This window comes from Hylobates moloch, unplaced genomic scaffold (genome assembly GCF_009828535.3).
Source record: "Hylobates moloch isolate HMO894 unplaced genomic scaffold, HMol_V3 SCAFFOLD_15, whole genome shotgun sequence".
NCBI lineage: Eukaryota > Metazoa > Chordata > Mammalia > Primates > Hylobatidae > Hylobates > Hylobates moloch.
This window is the reverse complement of record NW_026652290.1, coordinates 29,655,070-29,662,221: the sequence shown is the minus strand read 5'-3', so window position 1 is coordinate 29,662,221 and position 7,152 is coordinate 29,655,070. Positions and strand designations below refer to the sequence as shown.

At 43.7% G+C, this 7,152-nt stretch overlaps 1 non-coding gene across 1 annotated transcript; it reads left to right on the top strand.

Annotated features, from left to right (window-relative positions):
* The first annotated feature begins 4,691 nt into the window (after positions 1–4,691).
* Positions 4,692–4,795, top strand: LOC116484331 (U6 spliceosomal RNA). Its single transcript, XR_004252513.1, has one exon. It is a non-coding gene; the product is annotated as a U6 spliceosomal RNA (small nuclear RNA).
* The last annotated feature ends 2,357 nt before the right edge of the window (positions 4,796–7,152 follow it).

Genomic DNA, 7,152 nt, shown 5'->3' with positions numbered 1-7,152 from the left:
TGCCCAGGCTGGTCTCAAACTCCTGGGTTTAAGCAATCCACCTCCCAAAGTGCTTGGATTACAGGAGTAAGCCACCACACTCAGCCCCAATTTTTTTTTTTTTTTGAGACAGAGTCTTGCTCTGTCACCCAGGCTGGAGTGCAGTGGTGTGATCTCTGCTCACTGCAACCTCCTCCTCCCGGGTTCAAGCTATTCTCCTGTCTCAGCCTCCTAAGTAGCTGGGATTATAGGTGCGTGCCACCACCTGGCCAATTTTTGTATTTTAGTAGAGACGGGGTTTCACCCTGTTGGCTAGGCTGGTCTCAAACTCCTGACCTCAAGTTATCCACCTGCCTCGGCCTCCCAAAGTGCTAGGATTACAGGCATGAGTCACACTGCACCTGGCCCAGCCCAGATTTTTAAAAGAAACTAGACATTTTGATTTTTATTTAAAACCTTTTAATTGTTATTACATATTTATTTATTTATTTTTATAAACAATTTTTTTTTTTGTAGAGAACGGGGTCTTGCTATGTTGCCCAGACTGATCTCGAACTCCTGGCCTCAAGTGATTCTTCCACTTTGGCCTCCCGAGTTGCTGGGGTTACAAGCATGAGCCACTGTGCCTGGCCACTATTTTTTATTTATTTATTTTTTATTTTTGAGACAGAGTCTCTCTCTGTCACCGAGGCTGGAGTGCAGTGGCGTGATCTTGGCTCACTGCAACTTCCGCCTCCCAGGTTCATGCCATTCTCCTGCCTCGGCCTCCCGAGTAGCTGGGACTACAGGCATGCGCCACCACACCCAGCTAATTTTGTATTTTTAGTAGAGATGGGGTTTCTCCATGTTGGTCAGGCTGGTCTCGAACTCCTGACCTCAGGTGATCCGCCTGCCTCTGCCTTTCAAAGTGCTGGGATTACAGGCGTGAGCCACCATGCCTGGCCTGAAATTTGGGATTTTCTTAAAATTTGGGAATATTTGGATTATACTTACTGGTGGAGCATCCGAAATCCAAATATCAAAAATTCTAAATGTTCCCAATCAACATTTCCTTTGAGCATCGTCACAGTCTCTCCCCAGGGCCCAGCATAAACTAACAATCAGTAGTGGTTTAAGAGATGAGTAAGTGAACAAATAAAACCATAAGAGTCTTTGTGTCATGTCTAAGTCTTAAAGTCATTCCTCGCATCATCGAACGGAGGTGTCTCCAGGTCTACTGACATGACTATTATTTTCCTTGTTGCTTAGGAAAAATGTTTTATATTCTTATTAATTAAAATTTGAATAATTAATGCTATTTATTCTCTGAACTTCTTTCCATTTTTGTCTTTTAGGAGGCCATGAATCAATTAATTCATCAAGAATAATGTGATTTGTGGTCACCTCAGAAAATAAAAACATAAGTTATTGATAATTAGATGATGTTGAACAGCAATGTTTGAAAGTATATGTTTATATGTTTATACGTGGAATGTTTGAACATTCAACATATAAAAAGAGCATCATGTCTGTGCTCAAAAAGCTTCAGATTTTATATTTCAGATTTTCAAATTTGGAATACTCAACCTGTACTACATTTTATTTATCCATTCATCTGATGATAGACATTTGGGTTGTTTCTACTTGCTGGCTACTGTAAATAATGCTGCTGTGAATATTCATGTTCAAGCTTTTGTGTGGACGTAACGTATTCAGTTCTCATGAACTAAGAGTAGAAGTGCTACTCTATGCATAGGATTGTATAGTAATTCCATGTTTGACTTTTGAGGCACTGCCATACTTTTTCCAGCATGTAAGTGGCTGCACCATTTTATATTCTCAGCTGCAATGTATGAGAATGTATGATTTTTCCTTGCCTATGCTTACTATTGTCTATGTGTCTGATTATAGCCATCCTGGTGGATGTGAAATGGTAGTCCATTGTAATTTTGATTTACATTTTCCCAATGATTGTGTTGAACATTGTTTGATGTGCTTATTGGCCATTTGCATTATTTATTTATTTAATTTATTTTTTTGAGATAGGGACTTGTTCTGTTGCCCAAGCTGGAGTACAGTGGCTCAGTCACAGCCCACTGTAGCCTCGAATTCCTGAACTCAAGCCATCATCCTACCTCAGCCTCCCAAGTAGCAGGAACTACTGGCACCAGCCACCATGCCCAGCTAATTTTTTTTTCTTTTAGTAAAGATGAGGTCTCGCTATGTTGCTCAGGCTGGTCTCAAACTCCTGGTCTCAAGGGTTCATCCCTCCTCAGCGTCCCAAAGTACTGGGATTACAGGTGTGAGCCACTATGCCCTGCCCCATTTGTATATTTTCTTTGTAGAAATGCCTGTTCAAATCTTTTTAAATCGGATTATCTTTTTTTTTTGCCTTGCCTTTGTCAGGCTAGCATTGTTTTTCTATTGTAAGCTATCATTGTTCTTTATATATTTTGGACACTAGGCCACTGTCTAGTAGATAATGTACAAATATTTTCTCCCATTCTGTGAGTTGTCTCTTCTTGATGCTTATAAATTACAGGATTTGATTTTCCAAGTTCAAGCTAGTTTATATTTGTCAAATTTACTCATGCTATAATGTGTGGTTTGGTTTATCATATTTTGTGTGGGATTTTTACTTAGGTGCTAATGTGTTTTTCTCTCTTATTTTAAGGGTATCCATTTATCATATCACATAACAAGAGATCCAGATATGGATGGACTTAGAGGCCCTTTCTCTGAAGTTCTCTGGGCTCTTCCACTTTCCAGGAACACACTTTTTTTTTCCTTTTCTTTTTTTTCTTTCAGCTTCAGACTGTTTGTTGTCAAATAGAAGTACTATCACTCAAATCTACCCACGAACCACCCGGGCACAGCATGGCTGGCAAGCAGATCTCAAGGCTGAGCCAGTACAGCTTTCACGAGGCATTGATGATCAGGGTAACACCACTCAGTAGAGAGGCAGTAAAGGGTGGTGTCACCCATGCAGGCTTGCTGAGGTCACCAGCATCTTCAGCTTCTGTGAAGGGGCTGGCGGGCAGGCATGCTGCACCTCTGCAGGCTGCCCTGAGTTTGCCCAGGGTGGTAGTGGTGGGAAGTGCCAGCCAGCACAGAATGAGGGGAACCCAGGTAGCAATTAAGTGGGGATAAATAGCCATTACCAAGGAGGCCTGACAACTGCAGGAGACCGCAGTCTATTCACAAGCAACTGCTTATTTTCCCATTGATCCTTGGCGGGATAGGGCCTTGCCTTCTGCAGCGCCCCAAATAACAGGCTCGCAAAGCCCAGTGCTAAGAGGTGGCATCTGAGAAGAATCCGCTCAGGTCTTCCTGTCTGTTTCATCTTAAGGCCTGCCAGGAGAAGAGATAATTACGGGTCTGAGATTTTGTTCCATCATAGACAATGGAGGGATCAACACATGCCTCTCTGAAATCAGATTAAAAAATTTTTAAAAGGTTTCAGCTCAGGAAGATACCAGCATTTCCCACAGGTTTCAGTTGGATGAAAAAGGAGAGATTGAGAAAAAAGAAAGGAAGGAAGGGAGGGAGGGAGGAAGGAAAGGAAACTTGATGATTCTAAAAATAGAAATCATCAACATGGAGGGTGCTAAAGAGACTTTGCTTTCCTATTGTCCCATCCCCTCCCCCCAGAATATCTTTCCTTTGGCTTGTCACCCAACCCGAAAGGCACCCATTCAGGACTTATTCCATCTGGAGCCAAGGATCCCTAGTGAAGCCCAAGCTCTCTGGGGAGGTTTGCCTGGATGTTAGACCCTCTGCTGGACCTGCCTTTATCCTTCAAGGTCCCTATAAGGCATGGTTTGGGTCTCTTTAGGGAGGCGGTACAGTCTAGAGTTAAATGCATAGGGTTCAGAATTAATTTTCTACATTTGACTAGAGTCCTGTATTCACTAGTGTTGACCTTGCACAGACTACATGACCTTGAGCTTCAACTCCCCATGCCCTTATCTGAAAAATAAGGAGAGCAGTGCCTTTCCTCTAAGGCTAGTCCCTGGGATCTGATGACATAATACACGGAAAGGCACTTAGTTCATAGCAGAGACCTGTAAATGTTAGCTGGAATTTTCCTCCACCCCAATGAGCGGAGTAACCAGTCCAAGGATGAGGACTGAGCGTACAGAAGGGGTTGCAAACTCACATGGCTTCAGGGGTCCAGTGATGATGGAGACTAGTTAAGCAGGCAGGATGTCACTTTTTCTTTCTTTCTTTTTTTTTTTTTTGAGATGGACTCTCGCTCTGTCACCCAGGCTGGAGTGCAGTGGTGTGATTTCAGCTCACTGCAACCTCTCCCTCCTGGGTTCAAGCAATTCTCCTGCCTCAGCCTCCCGAGTAGCTGGGACTACAGGCATGCACCACCACACCCGGCTAATTTTTGTATTTTTAGTAGAGACAGGGTTTCGCCATGTTGGCGAGGGTGGTCTCGATCTCTTGACCTCGTCATCTGCCTGCCTCTGCCTCCCAAAGTGCTGGGATTACAGGAGTGAGCCACCAGACCCAGCCAGGGTGTCACTTTTTCAACAACAACAACACTTTTTACAGAAGTGTCATGTAATTTGTTTCCATTGTAAATGACTCCCTGTGAAATTAGAGGCATTTACCACTCCCCCCAAATCTAAGTCATAAATGTTTCTATTTCTTTGGTTTGGTTTTGTTTCTACAATAATAATGCATACTTTTACAATAATTTTTAAAAAAACAATGAAGATTTAGGCTTGCTTCCACAGCACATATACTGAAAATTAGAACAATACAGAGAAAATTAGCATGGCCTCTGCACCAGGATGACCTGCAAATTCCTGGAGTGTTCCATTAAAATAAATAAATAAATAAAGATTTGGGGTAATGAGAGAGAGACAGAAGGGGAAATTGGGATGAATAAAACCTAGCCTAAGCCAGAAAGGAAAAGTCCTTTCTTTTTCTTTTCTTTCCTTTTCTTTCCCTCCCTCCCTCCCTCCCTCTCTCTCTCCCTCTCTCTCTCTCTCTCTCTCTTTCTTTTGAGACAGGGTCTCGCTCTGTCACCCAGGCTTGAGTGCAGTGGCATGATCTCAGCTCAATGCAGCCTTGACCTCCTGGGCTTAGAAGATTCTCTCACCTCAGCCTCCTGAGTAGCTGGGACTACAGACTCAAGCCACAATGTCCAGGTAATTTTTGTGTTTTTTTGTAGAGACATAGTTTTGCCATGTTGCCCGGACTGGTCTCAAACTCCTGGGCTCAGGGGATCCATCTGCCTCAGCCTCCCAAAGTCCTGGAATTACAGGCATGAGCCACCATGCCCGGTCAGAAAAGTCCTTTCATATTAAATGATTTTTTTCAGCTTTATTGAGGCATAATTGAAAAATAAATATTGTATATATTTTAGGTGTACGATGTGATGTTTTTATGTATGTATACATTGTGAAATGATCACCATAATCAAGCTAATTAGCATATCCATCACTGCTCATATTTACTTTTTTTTGTTTTTGACAGGTTTTTTTTTTTTTTTTTGAGATGGAGTCTTGCTCTGTCGCCTAGGCTGGAGTGCAGTGGTGCCATCTCGGCTCACTGCAAGCCCCACCTTCCTGGGTTCACGCCATTCTCCTGTCTGAGCCTCCTGAGTAGCTGAGACTACAGGTGCCCACCACCACGCCCGGCTAATTTTTTGTATTTTTAGTAGAGACGGGGTTTCACCATGTTAGCCAGGATGGTCTCCATCTCCTGACCCCGTGATCCGCCCGCCTAGCCTCCCGAAGTGCTGGGATTACAGGCATAAGCCACCGCGCCCGGTCTGTTTTTGACAGTTTTAAGAGTGAAAGGAGTTGGCGGGGTACTGTGGCTCATGTTTGTAATTCCAGCACTTTGAGAGGCCGAGGCGGATGGATCACTTGAGCTTAGAAGTCAAGACCAGCCTGTCAACATATTGAGTATCCCTCTCTACAAAAAAACAAAAGCAAAAACAAAATTAGCTGGGCATTGTGGTATGTGTTTGTGGTCCCAGCTACTTGGGAAGCTGAGGTGGGAGGATCCCTTGAGCCCTGGAGGTCGAGGCTGCAGCTACTGCATTCCAGCCTGAGCAACAGAGTGAGACCCTGTCTCAAAAAAGAAAAGAGTGGAAGGAGTTCGCCGGGTGTGGTGGTTCACACCTGTAATCCCAGCACTTTGGGAGGCCGAGGTGGGCGGATCACGAGGTCAGGAGATCGAGACCATCCTGGCCAACATGGTGAAACCCGGTCTCTACTAAAAATACAAAAAAATTAGTCAGGCGTGGTGGCGGGTGCCTGTAGTTCCAGCTACTCTGGAGGCTGAGGCAGGAGAATCACTTGAACCTGGGAGGCGGAGGTTCCACCAGCCTGGGTGACAGAGCAAGACTCTGTCTCTTAATTAAAAAAAAAAAAAAAAAAGAGTGGAAGGAGTCAAGTGACCTGAGTCTGGCCACAATGGCTATCCCTAGGTCTGAGTGGGCTGTGAGGAGCTTCAGCAGGGATGGCTCACACAGAAGCTGTGGCTCTGGACCTGACAAAGTTCCAATCCGTAGAACGAGGACTCAGAGAGACCGTGAGGTGGTGCCAGGTTAGATGTGGAATCACAAAAACCAGATCCCAGTACTAGCCTCTGAACTTGACTAGCTCTGGGTTCTTGAGAAATTCTCTGAACTTTTTTGAATCTCACTTTCTTTGTCCCCAGGATGAGGATACAAGCAGATACCTCGTGGGGTGGTTGGGAATATTAAAGGGATTATATGTGTGAAAATCATTTGTAGTTTGTTAAACTCTGTGTAAGTGTACATTACAAAAGAGCTGAATTTGTATCTGAATGTCTAGTCCTTACTTCCTCACTTGCCAATCTGAGCATCAGTTATCTCCTATATAAAAGGGATCTAGAAACCTTCCTCCTCTACCTTAGCAGGTTGTTTGGGGGTGATGTCCAGTCTACTCAGTGTACTTGGAAGTGCATTGGTTGTGGAACAGGTAAAATGTAACAAGAATAAATGACTTTTATTTGTATTATTTCCATCAGAATTGCTGCACTGTCTCGCACAATGCCTTGCCCCAACAGCTATTTGGTGAATTTAAATGATTCTGATTAATTTCATCCTATCACTCTCTGGTAAGCAACTATAGTGGTTTCTTATTGGCTGCAGGATACAACACAAGCTCCTCTTTCAATCTTCACACCTCTTTCTAATCTGGTCCC